Source organism: Mesocricetus auratus, unplaced genomic scaffold (assembly GCF_017639785.1).
Source record: "Mesocricetus auratus isolate SY011 unplaced genomic scaffold, BCM_Maur_2.0 Super-Scaffold_4256, whole genome shotgun sequence".
NCBI classification, from domain to species: Eukaryota; Metazoa; Chordata; class Mammalia; order Rodentia; family Cricetidae; genus Mesocricetus; species Mesocricetus auratus.
In genome coordinates this window covers 41,002,692-41,019,542 of record NW_024429182.1, presented here as the reverse complement: position 1 = coordinate 41,019,542, position 16,851 = coordinate 41,002,692, and the positions used below count along the sequence as shown (strand labels likewise).

General features: G+C 38.3%; 1 long non-coding RNA gene across 6 annotated transcripts in view; it reads left to right on the top strand.

Annotated features, from left to right (window-relative positions):
- LOC121140651 overlaps positions 1–16,851 on the top strand; it is a 123,197-nt gene that overhangs the window by 57,582 nt on the left and 48,764 nt on the right. The window contains exons 3-4 of one of the 6 annotated variants that reach the window (XR_005877569.1): positions 4,541–4,660; positions 6,707–7,082. The exons of the other annotated variants lie outside the window; for them this stretch is intronic. This is a non-coding gene — a long non-coding RNA (uncharacterized LOC121140651). The remainder of the gene's footprint in view (positions 1–4,540; positions 4,661–6,706; positions 7,083–16,851) is intronic. 6 annotated transcript variants of the gene reach the window in all.

Sequence of the window (16,851 nt, the reverse complement as noted above, 5' to 3'; positions counted from 1 at the left end):
TTAAAGACATTCTCAATGAACTAATACAGTGAAAAAGAAAAGAGCTGGAAGCAAAACATGAAAAACAGTTCACAGGTCACTTTCAAATTAGAAATTAGATGTTGTGAATGTGCAGGTACAATTTAGGCAAGAAGTGGAGAACCAACTTTCCTCAAAGACTTTAGGGACATTAAGAATTAATTTAGAGCCTTGTGGTGGTGGCTCATGCCTTTAATCCCAGCATGTGGGAGGCAGAGACACGTGGCTTTCTGTGAGTTCAAGGGCAGCCTGGACAGATTGAGTTCCAGAACAGACTCCAAAGCTACCCAGAGAAAACCTGTCTTGAAAAAAAATTAAATTTACAGGATCCAGCCATGTTTTTCATCTTGGCGCATTCCAATTCTTTTTTAACCATGCTTAAGTATGTGTCACTTCTAAATTTGCAAAGGCATACCTGTCTGCAATTTCTAACTGGGCTGCTGTTACTGTTAAGAGTTCACTAGCCATAATGCTGTCCTGTTTAAGAATGTTTACTTTGGAAAATGAATAATGATGCCTCTTTAACTGTAATTCCCTGCCTCATGCCTTTCATATCCAATGTTCTTTAGGAGGTAGAGCAGTTATATTTGTTGATAACAGTGCACAGAGTTTATGTGGTGTCTCTTCCCAGAGCTGTGATAGAGGCACCAGTACTCTGAGATGCTGAGTGACTGGGTCACACTCGTGACACTGTCCCCTCAAATTTAGACATAAGGTGAGGGTTTGTCTCTCTTTATTATGCTATCTTGATGTTCTAAAGATAAGCAAACCAAATATATATAGCTATGATACTGGGTAGTAAATTAATTGCCCAATAAAGACTGTTCTTAAGACTAACACAATTAAGAGATTTTTTGAAACACATTTTTATTATATATTTAAATTAGAAACAAGGTTGCTTCCCATGTCAGTCCCAGCTCCCTCTCCCTCCCCTCAATGCCTGCCTCCTCCCACTAACCCCCCCACCCCCTGCTCAATCCATACTCCATTTCCCATGGAGACTAAGGCCCTCCATGGGGCATCTCTAGAGTCTATCATTTCATTCTATGGAGGGCCCAGGTCCTCCTCCAAGTGTCCAGATTGAGACAGCATCCCTTGTTTTGGGATGGACACCCAAAGTCCATGTGTGTGCCAGGGATAAATACTGATCTACTACCCAAAGCCCTATAGATTGCCTAGGTCTCCTTACTGACATCCACATGGGTCTTGATCAGTCCCATGCTGGCCTTTAGCTATCTGGATGGTGTCCAAGATCTTTCCCTTGTTCAGGTCAGCTGCTTCTTTGGATTTCACCAGCCCAGTCTTGACCCTTTTGCTCATCACTCCTCCCTATCTGTCACTGGGTTCCAGGAGTTCAGTTCAGTGTTCAGCTGTGGGTGTCTGCCTCTGCTTCTATCTGTCACTGGATAGAGGTTCTAGGATGGTATATAGGATAGTCATCAAAATCATTATAAGGAAGGGATATTTAAATTAGTCTCTCTACTACTACTTAGTTTGCCAGTTGGTGTCATCCTTGTAGATCTCTGGAGATCTCACTAGTGCCAGATCTCCCCTCAAACCTAGAATGGCTCCCTCTATTATGGTATCTCTCATCCTTCTCTCCTCTATTCTTCTCCCAACTCAAACTTCCTGCTCCCCCATGTCCTCCTCTCCCCCTCCTCTTCTCCCCCTCTCTTTTTCCTGGCTCCCTTTCCCCTCCCTCCCAATCTGCTCAGGAGATCTTGTCTCATTCCACCTTCTCTGGGGTACCGTGCATATGTCTCTTAGGGTCCTTCCTGTTTCCCGGACTCTCTGGTAGTGGAATTGTAGACTGCCACTCCCCTGATTCATGTCTAAAATTTATATATGAGTGAGTACATACCATGTTTGTCTTTTTGTGACTGGGTTACCTCACTCAGGATGGTTTCTTCTAGTGCCATCCATTTGTCTGCAAATTTCAAGATTCCATTGTTTTGTTCCATTGAGTAGTACTCCACTGTGTAAATGTACCACATTTTCTCTATTCACTCTTCAGTTGAGGGGCATCTAGGTAGTTTCTAGGTTCTGGCTATTACAAATAGTGCTGCTATAAATATAGTGGAACAGACGTCCTTGTTGTATGAATGTATATCTTTTGGATATATGCCTAAGAGTGGAATTGCTGGGTCTTGTGGTAGATTGATTGCCATTTTCCTGAGGAATCTCCATACCTATTTCCAATAGACAGGTAGACCAATGGAATCGAATCGAAAACCCTGATATTAACCCACACACATATGAACATTTGGTTTTTGACAAAAAAGTTAAAATTATACAATGGAAAACAGAAGGCATCTTCAACAAATGGTGCTGGCATAACTGGATGCTGGCATGTAGAAGACTGCAGATAAATCCATGTATATCACCATACACAAAACTTAAGTCAAAATGGATTAAAGACCTCAACATAAATCTAGTCACACTGAACGTCTTAGAAGAAAAAGTGGGAGGTACCATTGAGCAAATTGGTACAGGAGACCACTTCCTGAACATAACACCAGAAGCACAGACACTGAGATAGACAATTAATAAATGGGACCTGCTGAAACTGAGAAGCTTCTGCAAGTCAAAGAACATACTCAAAAAGACAAAAAGGCAGCCCACAGAATGGGAAAAGATATTCATTAACCCCATATCTGACAGAGGGCTGATCTCCAAAATCTACAAAGAACTTAAGAGATTTTTTTTCTGGAAATAGTTTTAAGATGTAACTTATATGAGAACTACAAGAAAAATTTAATCTATGTTCTCCTGATAAGATTTTTTAATGTCTTCCATAAATTAAGACTTTTGAACACAGGATATGACAAAACTTCATCTAGTATATAGAAAAAAGAGAAGAATAGAAGAAATTCATTCTAGCTGGATGGGAAGGTGGGCAATAATTTATGTAGGGTTTAAGATTCTAGGAAGGAAATTGGGATGCAAAGCTATTTAAGAATAATGGAGTTTACTTAAGTAAAAACATTGGTAGTTCAGTGTTTATGTTGATTTGGGAAGGTTTTTTATTATATCTTGAACACTGACTGTCTTAAATCATTTTTATGTTACACAATTTAACAACATTATTCAGAAATATTAGTTCTAGTTATAAATGAGAAAACCTAACTTTTGATTGATGAACACTATCGTCCAATATCACATACCAAGTAGGTCAATTGGGACAGGAAGGCAACAACGAGAGTAAAGTACTGGGAAGACAGGTTCATAGAAGATGTATCTTGGGATACATTGGCCCTTTCCATCACTCAAACATCAACTTGCCTTCCTGTTGTTGGGGTGGGTAACCAGAATGCTGTTATTTGCATAGTCCTCCATTCCAAAATTCCATCTGGTCATGTATTTCCTCACAGAGGGCCAATGTGTAAGCACTGCTTTCCCCACTAACACCCCCATACAAAAAATGACATGATTTTGTCATCATACTGAGAATAAATTGCTTTAGTCATTATTATTAAGCTCATGCTACTGGAAAATTTGGACCTTACTTGAAGTGATGAATGATCTTTCCAAACTAGAGCCCTTAGTTCAGATAAGGAATCTCATATACTATAGTGCCTCTGAGTAGTCTGCAGCTGGGTTTCACACCATCCTGTTCTCAATATAATTTAACCCAAAGTTGGCTTTTTCAAATACCACAGTGAATCTAAAATCATAGTATAAATGATTTCAAAGTTACTTTTTTGGGGGTGGTTCGAGACAATGTTTCTCTGTGTAGTTTTGGAGCCTATCCTGGCACTCGCTCAGTAGAGCAGGCTGGCCTCCAATTCATAGAGATCCGCCTGCCTCTGCCTCCCGAGTGCTGGGATTAAAGGCTTGGGCCACCACTGCCCGGCTCAAAGTTACTTTTTAAAATTGCTTCTTTATCTACTTACTTCAATACTGAAATGTATTGATAAATAAAAAAGGAGAGAAATTTGAGGTAAGATCCTAGAGGGAATTTCTAAGGAGAATATAGAAGGTTTATTTTAGGGTCCTTGGGCAAGCAGCTTAGAAGTCGTAAAAATTTTTGCACTGCAAAAGCAAGGCAAAAAAGAAAAAGAAGTGCGATCAACAGCCATGCTGAAAGTTATGGAAGGAGGCAGGCTTTTTCAAGTTCCTCTTGCTAACATTTGCTTTCTGGTTAACACACCGCTGCCAAGCATTGCTATGAATGTGTCGTACCTATGGTAGAGGGAACTAGATGACTGCTTCTTTTAGAGTACGGTAAAGCTGGTTAGAACTGGGAAGAGTATAAAAGATAGATAAACTACAAATGTTAACTTAAAATGAATTATTTTTGTACAGGGGACTATTTTTTAACAGTATAGGTTAAAATGGATTTTCATTGTATCCGCACTACAACTGGGACTCAAGACAACCTGCTCCCCACTTTACCTTAAAAGGCTTTCATTACTGAAAGGAAGTTGAACTGCATTACTTATTTATCATTTTCCTCAGTCCCTTTATAAACATGAGCATGTTCACATTTGTCTTCACTTGGTTACTTCTTGGTCTTTTACAGTGAAAAAGAGGGCAGGGAGAATAAGGTGTGCCTTTCAAGATTTCGTCTCTTCAAAGACAGAAAGAACTGAAATGCATCCTCCCAAAGTCTATGAACAGAATTTTACTGAAACTGATTTTGGTGAGACTTTGTGGGTGTTCTTGGGGATTTATTATATCTAAGCCACCGCATGAATTGAACTTAGAAGCTTCGTAAGAACTTCCCATTAAGAAACATACATTAAGAAGATTGGAAATGGAAATTAGCATCTGTCAGTTTATTAAGGTTTCAATAATCATAAACTGTGCTTGAAAAAATAATAAGAGGACAGTTGTATTCTTTCCATAAGTAAAAATATTCCAAGGACAAACTAATTTATAGTCCCAATTCATACCACAGGGAAGGAGCTGTCTTTTAACAGTGTATTTGTGATGTAATCATTGTCTATTGCCATGTGGGTGAACCTTTCACAGACGAATCTTGACAAGCATGTGGACAGCTGTCCTCTGGGGGTAAGTAGCAATGAGGCTTGGAGATCTTACATTCTTGCAGAAAAGTTCCCATTGCCCTCAGTGGGACTTATTACCAAAGGGAAGTTGGATTGTAATGTTTTCAAGGCAGGGAGAAATGTATGCTCAGACAACCTTGGGACAAGTAACTTCTCTTTCTCAGTGTCTTGGCATTCAATTAGTCCCTAGAATGCTAGAACTATCCTAGGGACAGAAGTGAGTTAAAATTTTTCCACTAACTTGCTTGACAGAAGCTTTTAAATAGATTATCTGCCAATATCAACTATTAGTATATTTTCAATATTATAATTTTGGTCAATAGTGTATTTTCTAGGTAAGAGATATACAGCTTCCACACAGCTTCTGTTCTACAGTGTTTTAACTTAAAGAATTTTAGGAGAGTGTTACATAATGCCATTGGATAAAAGATTAGAAAAGGCAACTTCTAACTTCTCCCTCCGAAGTTTCAGCATGGGGATGCATCTGTACAACCACTTCAGAAACATTTGGCTTTTTATGTGGCAGAGAAATGTCTGAGTTAAATGCTCACACTTGATTTCAACAGACGGGATACTCCGGCTTTAGACACACTCAAACGTGGACCTCTTGATCCTTTGATGGTATAAATACATACTGGACACTTGGGAACTAATTAACCTAAAATCTGGTTATGCTGTTCAGCAGGCAGGGCTTGGGTACAGCTTCACTGTAGAATAAAGCAAGGTGATAACTCAATTATCGGATCACTCAGGAATACTGCTTTGAGTGGACACCCAGCTCCTGCTTAATGACTTTAACTCGTCTCTGAAAAAGCCACCAGTACCTAAAATACCATTAATTAAAAAATAATGTCTTATTAGTTTTCACAGAACCATATTCGAGGAATTGCCTCCCAAGCCATAGACAGAGGCAAATATGCCAGCAATGTCAGACAATTATTATTCTAAAGTTAATAAATAAAGCCTCTATTTAAAGTGCAAAATAAGAACTCACAAAAGTCAGGGGGCTTCCCATAGGTTGGTGGTAGGTGTGAAGAGGGAGAGAGGGCGGTATTATTCTTGGACAAGATGAAGTACTTTGTTGGTTTACTCAATGAATTTTCGAATTGTGTGCTGCTGCTAATCAGCCCATGCCTAATGTGCACTTAAATGATATTAGAGGTCTTGGAATATGACTCAGTAGATGAGGTACTTGCCATGCAAGTGTGAGGCCCTGAGTTTGAATTCTAGCATTTACATAAAGTCATAAGAGATAGTGGACATACTGTAGTACTAGCTCTTCTATTGGGAAATGGGAGTCAAAGACAGGATAATGCCTGACAAATTCGTGAGCCAACTACCCTGTTGTATAAAAACAAGAAGCCCTGTCTCAAACATGATGAAGGCAAAGACCAACGCTCAAGGTTGTCCTCTGACCTTCAAGAACACATCCGCATTCACTTACTGAGTGTACACACACACACACACACACACACACACACACACACACACACGTGCATGCATTATATTGATTCTTGTGTTCCATTTAAAGATGGTGGTAGAGTCCAAAAGCATACCAAAATTTGAGAACTTTGAACAGTATTCACTAGGTGATGAGTGATTATGAAGGCATTTATACCTAAGTATTCATTATGTAGGATGTCTCACTATAACCTTAGCCTATGTGATGATTAATCTAGGTTGTCAACTTGACTGGATCTGGAATCAACTAAAACTCAAGTCTTCGGGCATCCCTGTGAAGGCCTTTCTTAATCACAGCATCTGAAGTTGGAAGAATCAACGTAAATGGGAGCAAGGAAGAAGGAAATGTTGTTATTTGCCTGCTTGCTTGTACTCTTACTGAGAAGTTCATCTCCTGTTGCTGCAAAATTAATCATCAATAACACACAGCTCCTTCAGGATTCTATTGTAGACTGAAGGCCAACAGCTCTCCATGAATCCCCTAGGCCTTCAGCACCAGACTGGCACTGCTGAGATTTGCAGAATGAACAAATAGTGCAACCTTAGCCTATCCTGTGTGAGAAAGCCGTTCCTGGATTACCTGGACCATTTCATGTAAGCCAATATAGTAAATCTTCTTTTTAAAGAAATGGCATAAAACAATTACTCAGACGTAGATTTCTGAAGTCAGACATTGTGAGGAATGCTGCGTTCAGGTGAGAGGCAACATGCCAATCATATAGATTTTATGAACAAGCACAGGGTTTTATTAATAAATAGGGAGAAGAAAAGACCATAGCAAGCATGTGTGGGATTTCAAAGTTGTCCAACAAAGCCATGACAACTTGGGTTCCTAAAGGGAGGAGAGATGCTATACAGACATGGCGTATGGTTAGGGATAAAACCTTTATGACTGAATCAGCTGCCACACTTGGTGCAGAGATGAAGATGAAGCATGGGGCACAGGCTGGTGAAGTTTGGATTCCTGTTCCCAAGTGTGGACTGGATAGAGTTAAGCAAATGGTCCCTGTTTATTCTGTCCCAATCTTTCCTTAAGCATTTGCATCTCAAAAGTCTGAAAAATCAAGTTTGCCTTCAAAGGAACCATTTCAGATCAATAGTTTTGATGACAGTGCATCTTTTCATGGAAAATCTTAACCAAAACTATTCTGCCTGGGAAGGTGAGAACTTCACAAATGCTCCAAAATATGCCAACCACGAGGTGTCTTCTGTCTCATGCTCTTTGTCAGTGACATCCCTTTCTCAGAGGCAAGCAGAGGATTCAAAGCACTTGAACTCCCACGTTCTCCTCCTCACAGAACCTGTCTGACTTGAATATTAGGACAAAATTCCCTTTTTCTCAGCTTCCTATTCTAAGGGACCATTTTAAGCTCTGAAGCTTAGGGTGTAGACATTCCTGTTTTTTTTTTTCCTTAAAATCACTGTTATTACTCCTCATGGCTTTGCTTGAATTCTACAGTTTCATCAAGAACTATTGTGTAGTTTAAAGTTAAAACAACAGAAAAACATTTGTGTGTGTCTGTGAGTTTTTTTCCAATCAACTTACTCAGACATTGATGGAAAACACTCATAAACTGGTAGGTTTTTTTTCCTTCATGGATGAAAAGATTTTTAGTGTGACAGAAACTTTCCTTTAGCATATTATCTTTAGAATTCCATCATCATTCCTGGTTCATCTTCACTTTCTATTTCTATCATACAACTGAAATGATTTGGTGGGATTTTCTTCCCTGTTAAATATACCATCCCTTTTTTTCTAAATCATTGCAATTGAGCATGTCATTTATCCTTCTGCCCATTTTTCTTATATTAAAAGGTCTCCTGCTGGAATTTAATTTCAAGTTAAATCTTTACCCCACCCTCAGGCTGTGAGACTGAATTAAATAAATCCCCCTAAAAGTAATAAACCACTCTTAGCTGTGGTCTTGTGATATCAGTTGTCAGCCTGTCAGAGCAAATCTGAGTGTTAAATTCACCGCCTTTGCTAGCAAGGAAGGAATCAGAACACCCAAACCCAGGATATCAGAAGACTGACGTCTTTCCCACCTCTTCTCCTCTGTGATACTTAAGTATTGAAGATGATTTTTATGATGACACCCCTTTACAATTTGTATTGATAATAAAACTCCCAGGCTCAGTTACAGCTGTTACAATATATTTAGTCACACTGCAAACTCGGGTGATCTGGGAACAGGAGGTAAAATTACTTCCCTTTGGAGACAAGTGTAGAGCAGGAGCATCCTGGTGGAGACAGATGGAGTCCAGGTGAGTCAGGACTGTCCATATCAAACCCTGGAAGGCAAATCCTTTGAGAAAATGAAATAACAATCAATGATATATCACAGATTTATTATAAAAATAATTGTAAGGAGATTGGTTCACTGAAAATAGCTAATCCCTCACACATGAAAAATAAAACAAAACACCACTTTGTAAAGAAATTACTACCTTCTTTCAATACTCTGTTCATGATGCAGGGACACTGGGAAAACACCCCTGACTGATTTACGGGTGTGGTGAATAAGAGATGACAAGTGGTTTCAAGGTTTCAAATCTGTTAGCTTGCCATTTGGTGGACCAATTTAAAAATACTGGTCTATCCTTAAAACAGCAAAATTTTTCCAAAAGGAAAATCTTTAAAGTAAACAGAGAACTAAGCAAACAAATCAATAAACATTAGTCTTTCCACATTAAAGTCTGGAGAATTAAGATTGCGTAAATATTCCCATATCAATGCTGTCAATGATTTGGTGGTTTTATAGAGCAGGACGACCCCTAGCTTTGCATCCACCTTTCCATGGACAATTGAGATACTGCCTTCTGTGGCGACTTAGCTGTAGAAATTTCCCAGAGATGGAGAGTTGAACAGTTGTATGAACAGGATTTTAGTGAGAAATTCTGAAGTATAGAAGATGATACACATCTCCTAGTAAGTTATTATAGTTGCAAGTCTCAGCTTCCTGTGGATGTCTTTATCCATTGGAACAGCAGGCATAGTTGTAGCACTAATAGCTTGATGATTCCCCAGTCCCTTCCTCCCACCACTGAAAACATTCTTATTTTCCCCAGTTTGGAAACAGAGAGTTCCAGGGAGAACATAGTCTAGTGAATAGATCTCCCAGCTAGTTTGAAGCAAATATTGGCAATAGAATTATGACACTTGACTTAAAATATGTTCAAGCCTGATATAAATTTGTGCACCCTTTGTTTCCATAAAGAGATCAGTTATAAAATAATTTTGAGGTTCTTGTAGCAAATCTCCAGGGAATCATATGTAGCTCTCTGTAGAGTGGGATTTTAAGACAGCGGGGAAGGCTTTTATATCTGCAGTGCCATTATTTCGATAGAAGGCAGAACATTTTGTAATGTTAAACATGGACCTTATGTTTAAATTTTTGCAATTCATGTTTGTTAGAATCTTTTTAAAAATAAATCTGAATTTGTTATATATTATTTTTTGGATTTTATTGGCTTATTTAAAAAACAATCTCCAAAAATGACTTGCTGAAAGCTGCAGGTGGTTGGGGGAGGGGACTTGAAGTCTAGCCTTCAGCCCAGCCTTTCTTCTGTCTGCTGCAGTTTACTTATCTATACATTGGAGATCTGATGGTTTTACTCATGGGGCTGCAGGAAAGATGAACAAAGCTTTGTGATGCCAGCCAGCCTAAGGTCCTTTCTTTCAGCTGAATCTGCTGTACATTTTCTCCATGTGATAACCTTAAGAGGTTCCCTAAAACTCCTGTAGAAAAGATCTTCCAAAAACTAAGTAAATAGGATACTTGTTTTTGGGGACATAAATGACAGTTCGAATAAAAGGTGACATGGTTAAAATATTGGAGTTTTCTTGTTAAAAAGTAAGCTTCAGATCATGAACCTGAAGTTGTGTCTTGATGAATTTTTGCAAGGTCACACACAATTCAGTTAAACATGTCAGCCTTTGTTTCATGTCTTTATTTGCTGAGCAGTGATCTACTATCTGTTTGCTAGACTCTAGGATTTCTGTCTTGCCTTAGGGGACTAAGAATGAGTAATACAATAGAGAAGCTAATCACTATACAGCCGAGAAAGTGGATAAGCAACTTCAACAGACAGTAGGGTTGCATAGATATTGTATGAATGGCACTGTGGGAGTATATAGTCAGCAAGGCACCTGTAGCTCTCAGGCCATTGCCCTGTCTGAACTCTTGCTCCACAAGTGACTTTTGCAACTGTCACTTCCATCTTTACATTTGGTTTCCAGTTTGTTTAATATGTACTTTTTCTCTGTTGGGGGAAACAATCTCTCTAAAACAACCTATGAAAGTTCACATGTTGATGAACTGGTCTTTAGTGCAGTGGACCAAGAGGATCTAATGTTTTGTGGATCAATGGGCTCCTGGGAGGTACCAGAAACTTCAGGAGGTTCAGACTAGTTGGAGGAAGTAGATTACTGGGGATGCACCCAATAATGGTGTATTTGTCTCTTGCCCTTTCTGGCTTCTGGCTACACACGGTGAGCAACTTCACTCCACTATATGCTTGCTTTTGTGGTGTTCTGCTCACCACAGGCCAAGAAATAATGAGTCAAGTGGTTAGAGACAGTGGAACTGAAATTCAAAGATACAACTTGAAGTTGTTTTGTTGCAGTGACAGGAAGCTGACCAGCACAGGAAATGGAGAAATGAAGGCATATAATACTCATAGGAGATATTTGATGATTTCACAATGCAAACGACTTCAATAGAAAGCTGCCCATAGCTGTGCAGTTCAGAAGCCCAGAGAAAAAACATTATTGTAAGTGACTCAAACCACTTTCGTAGCTGGTATTTGTTTGTTCTGAGATATGTTTTTTATTCAATATTCTGGGACATTTTGCCCTGTTACTTGATGTCTCATACATTTATGTGAAAACGAAATCATATTAGAAAGTATCAGTTGACAGAGCTGGGAGTGCCCTTATATTCGCCAAAATAATGGCAAGGATAATGGTCACTGAGTACCAGCCCCTTTTTCTAGAGAGTGACACCTGCTTACTGAACAGCACTGACCACACCTAAGAGTCAATGTCTTGAGGCAGTGCTTTTGAGTGTCACCTTTGTGGTAGGAGAGACAAATTTTGCATGATAGCCATCAAATTAGAGAATAGTTTCTGTACTTGGTGTTTAGAGGAACAATGTGACTTTCTTGAGGTTAATTCTTAAGGCAGAGAAGAAAATACTCTATTATTTAAATTTTAACATTTATTTTTAATTATGTACAAGTGTGTATGTGTGTATGTTTGTGTCTGTCTCTCTGTCTGGCTGTCTGTGCAGTTGTGACCGATTACATTTTACCTTGCCTGAGGCTCTTGGGTATGATGAGTAATCTTTTATTTTGAAAATAAGCAGTAAAACTCCCCTTTCTCCTAAGGCAGTTCCTTGCAAAGGGACATGGGTAGGAATTTTTGACATGTTACAATTTAATTCCTTTATTTTACAGAAAAAACATATTATCATTTTGAAAACTCATCTGTCAGTTTTCAGACACATCACCAGTTTAGAGGCTAAGGATACTTCCTTAATCTGCAGATGGGATGAAGTGCTTCCATGTGGGTAAAGAAAATAAGAGTTTTAATCCACCTTGTATTCTCTGTGCTGTAGCTTAGGGCCATGTTCAAGTATTGGTGTCTGGTAGGCATCTGTCAACTGCTTAATGATTAGAATACAAAATTTCACACCACTTAAATGCTAGGGAGATGCCACATCCCTGTTTCCCTTTTCCACAAATACTGATTGATGTATTTGTAGATCATACAGTCTATGCTTTAAAAATTGTGAGACTTTTTTCTTTAAAGTTTTGACGGATCTGGGTACATATTTCAGTAACTCTAAATTAAATGATCATAAAGTGTGGGAACTGGAAGAAAATTTCTATATCATTGTGTCCAGGGATTACACGTTCAAATGCCTCCGAGGGTCAAAAATAATGTGAGCATGTGACTACGCCTGGGTTTAAGATCATAAGCAGGGGCAGAGTCATCCCTGAAGCAAGGGACCAAAAAAACCTGCCAAATTCCAGTCCATTTCTGACCACAGAAAAGAAACTCAAGGGTTGCATCCTCTGTACCAGCTACGGTTTATAAAAGCTAGAGATAATCCTTTGGTCTCTGCTGGGAGTGTACTTAATCCTGCACTGATCACTTTTTCAGCAAGGTGAAATAGGAAATTGCCTGGCCACAGGGGGAAAAAAGTCACTGAAGGCTCTAAACCTTGGCCCTTGCACCCAGCCATTACCACATCCCTGATGTATTTGTATTTTGTGAATTAGTATCTGAGCAAATAATCAGAAGTGTGGGGGAAAGAGCCTTTACATCATTTCCATTTGTGCCTGCTTGTACTTGAAAAAGGTGTAAATACAGTGTAAAGAATTTCTTAATGCCTCAATCATTGGATTTGAGGTCATATAAAGGTTGTCTGCCTTTGATGGGCTGTGTCACTTCAGGTCATTTGCAGAACTCAGTGAGCATCACGTCTCTGAACAGGACCTTGGGTTTATTTGCCCTGAAGTTGGTTTTAGTTTAAAAAAAATAGCATTTCTGCGAGTGCTGAGCACAAAGCTTGTTCATGTTTTGATGATCAGAAAATGTGAATTTTCTACCTGCTAGGCTCAGAACCTCTTCCCTCCTCCCTTTCTCCTGGATCAGGGTCTATAACTTTTTAAAACCAGTTGGTAATAAATTGGTCTGCATTCTATCCTTTCACTCCAGCTGGGATCATCAACAGTGTTGAGGTTTATTTTGTAATACACTGTCAAATGAATCCTTTTATATGAAAAAATGAATGTAAACATTTTATTTAAGTAGCTTCCTGGGAGACTTCTACCCTCTGGTTAAATAACAATTTGTATTTTTTCAGGCACATCATCAACATCATCATCATCATCATCATCATCATTATTATTGTATTTTTTGACTAATGTATCTTTCTTCTTTGTCTCTTTTCTTTAAAGAAAATAAGATGTCACAGGAGGCTTCCAAATGTTATGGGGATTTTAATGCTTTTTGTAGGAAATCTTAGTCTCTAAAATCAGCACTAGAGATTCAACAGTGTCTATGCTGCTTGGCTATCATCTGTCCATGTTTTCAGAATGCTCCAACCTACAGTCCCATTGGATTCTCCATTTTAAAAAGTGTTCAATCAGGCTTCTGCTTCAAGGAACCATGACACTTTAGCATTTTGGAAAAAGTGAACAAATTTGGTAAAATGTTCTGTGCCATTTCAACACCAAAACATATTTTTAAAAAACCACCCAGCAATGGAACAGCAAAAGAGATGGCATAAGCAAACAGCAGCAGCTAGGCAGACTCTTCTATCATGCTCACCAAGCAGGTGATCCTCAGACATGTTTCTCCAGCCCATTTCCCTATGAAACTACTTTACTTGGAAGCTGGCATGCTATTTGTTATGTAATTGTCTCATTCATTATTACTATGTAGTTAGTATATAATATTCTAAAAAGGTACAAGAGGCATCAATAGTGACATATTATCCTGTATATCCATGCTACTTATCAATAACTGTGACTACTGTTGTCTAGAGGTATGGTCTCTGTTCTCTTGTTTTTTAATTTATGGTTTGTAATATTTTTGATCAAATCTACCCCTAGTCCCTCCACTCCAACTTCTTTCATTTTCATCACCATTTTTTCTTTTTCAACTTCACACATTCTTTTTTACATACAGTGAGCCCACACAATGCTACTACGATGTGTATGAGCTTAGGACCCTCTACAGGAGCATGGACAGGCTATCAGTGGCCATATCCCTGAAGAAACTGACACATCTCCCTCTCACAGCAACTATTAATTGTCAACAGCTCTTCAGCTAGGGATGGGGATGTATGAGGCCATCTTCCCATCTATGCTGAGATTTTGGTTGGCTTGATCTTATACAGATATTGTGTTTACAGTCACATCTGCTATGAATTCTTGTGTGTAATGGCCCTGACATTTCAAAAACACTCTGATATGATTTCTCCACTGTCTCTGATGTTCCAAATTTTCCAAATTACTACAACCCTACTATGTCACTCCCTTTCATTCACCACCTTCTTAATTTTTCTTTTCCCTCTCCCTCCCCTCCCCTGGGCCCCCATTCCTCCCAACACCCCCCACCCCACTCAGTCTATTAACATCATGGTGGGGCGTGGATGCTGGGAGTGTGATGGCAGTACAGGCAGACATGGTGTTGGAGAATTCTACATCTTGATGCAAGAGCAATAGGAAGTGAACTGGGAGTAGTCTGGGTCCTTGGCTAACACTATGACAGCAACCTTGTGACACTCAGAGTAAGGCATTAAGGTAGACTGTGCCTGGATTCTGTACCCCCAAAAATCTAAGACGGTAGCTGTTATCATTTTGTTATTTTGGTTTTTTTCTTTCTCTTTTTTCATTTTCTTTTCTTACTTTTTCTTTGTGATTCTTTGGGAATTTTAGCTGGGTGTTGTGGATCACAACTTTAATTCCAGCATTCAGGATGCAGAGTCAGGTGATTCTCTGTGGGTTGAGGTATGTCTGGTCTACAAAATGAGTTCCAGGAGCCAGAGCTACACAGAGAGACCCTGTCTTGAACAAAACACAATAAATAAAAATAAATTGCATTAAATTAAAATAAGTAAGTAAATAAATAAGTAAATAAGAAAAGCCAGTTGTTATTGTTAAGCCCCTAAATTTTGTGGCAATTTGTTATGCCCAATATGTAACACAATACAATATACTAACATTGCCTTTTCCGTTTACTATTTCACTATCAGAATCTGTTCAAATTTGTTGCTATAATATTGATTTTCTGTAATGCCACTTAGCAACACCTAATAGGATGATCCCTAAGTTATTCAAATGAGTGTACATGTGTGTGCTTTCCCATGTGTGCAAGTGCTCATGCCTTTGCATGCAAATGTGTGTGACCAGACATTAACCTCAGGCTTTGTCCCTCAGGAACCATCTACTGAGGCGGTTTGGTGAGGACAGGGTTTCCTACTAGGACATGGAGCTTGCCAGTTCCCAGTGTCTTCCCGTCTTCTTCTCTCAGTACTTGGATTACAAATGTGTCAACATGCTCTGTTTTTAAAACAGCACAATTAATAACTAATTATTTTTATTTAATTTGTAGAAAAATAGATATTTCTAAAAGATAAAAATAAATAGTATTTGGTTGGATTTACAATCTATGTAATTAATTGCTCTTTAAATTTCTTTGGGTAATGTGAAGTATTAATTAAATTGTTTAATTTTAGGACAGAAAATTATTTTTTAAAATAACATCATATAATCTCTCATTTCACATTTAATCCATTAAAATTTTGTATTTAAAATATTTAAAAATGATTTCCAGTTTTATACGTTATAAAAAGAATAGAAGTAATGCATATTTTTTGTATAAATGTGAGTAGAGCATATGTTGAAGGTCTGGATCTTCTTCTTTCTATAGGATAACAATGTATAGTGGTTTGTGAATCAGTACATGGTACTGTATGTTTTTTGTGCATTTTCAAGGACTTGAATTTATATAGACTTCTATATTAGCCTATAGTTGCTTTAACCTGTCTTACATGTGTCACTCTCTATTTCTTTAGCAAATGGAACTTGAGGGAATCATATTTTATGACTAATGAGTTAGTTTTAGGAATAGATATGGAAAGCCTATTTTCATTTGCTATTTTGATCTTTATATTAAGTTAATTTCAATTTTTGTTTTGTTTTTAGGTGGAATCAATACTGCTTTTACTTTTTGACAATGTGCTGGCCTCTGTGTTAATGAAAAAAAAGTAAAAAAGCTGGCAAACATAATTCTTTCAGTTTAAAGTGTTTCTAAGAACATTTCACTCAGGGAAATATTTCTGAGACTGTGTGAAGCAGAATCCTTGCCTGCAAGTGTTTCTACTGACTATCACTTTTCTAGACTGAGGGCTAGAGATGTTTTTATCATTCAGTGTCCTAATGCCTTTAAAACATTTTTTTCACCCTCAGCAGCAAGAACACATTTTAGAAAAGCCTGTTACTAGAGCAAACATTTCAACCCAAACACATTTAAACCGTTACACTCCTTTTCTGAACCAAATGTTTTGCTTTGCAAATGGCTTTTAGATTTGCCTTAATTCAACTCCATTCTTTCTTAAACCCTACTGTGAAGATTTTATAGATTAAGGGCCCATATTTCATGGATTACCTTCACAATTTAGACTCAGTTGACAGGTACTTATGAGACATCTTCTTGCTGGTGACTTAAATGATGGGTGCTGATCCAATGGTAAATACTACTGTCCATGCTTTTAAGGATCATGCTAGATACAAAATCAAGTAAAAAATCCAACAAAATGCAGCAAGTCACAGTCATTAAGTAATTAAC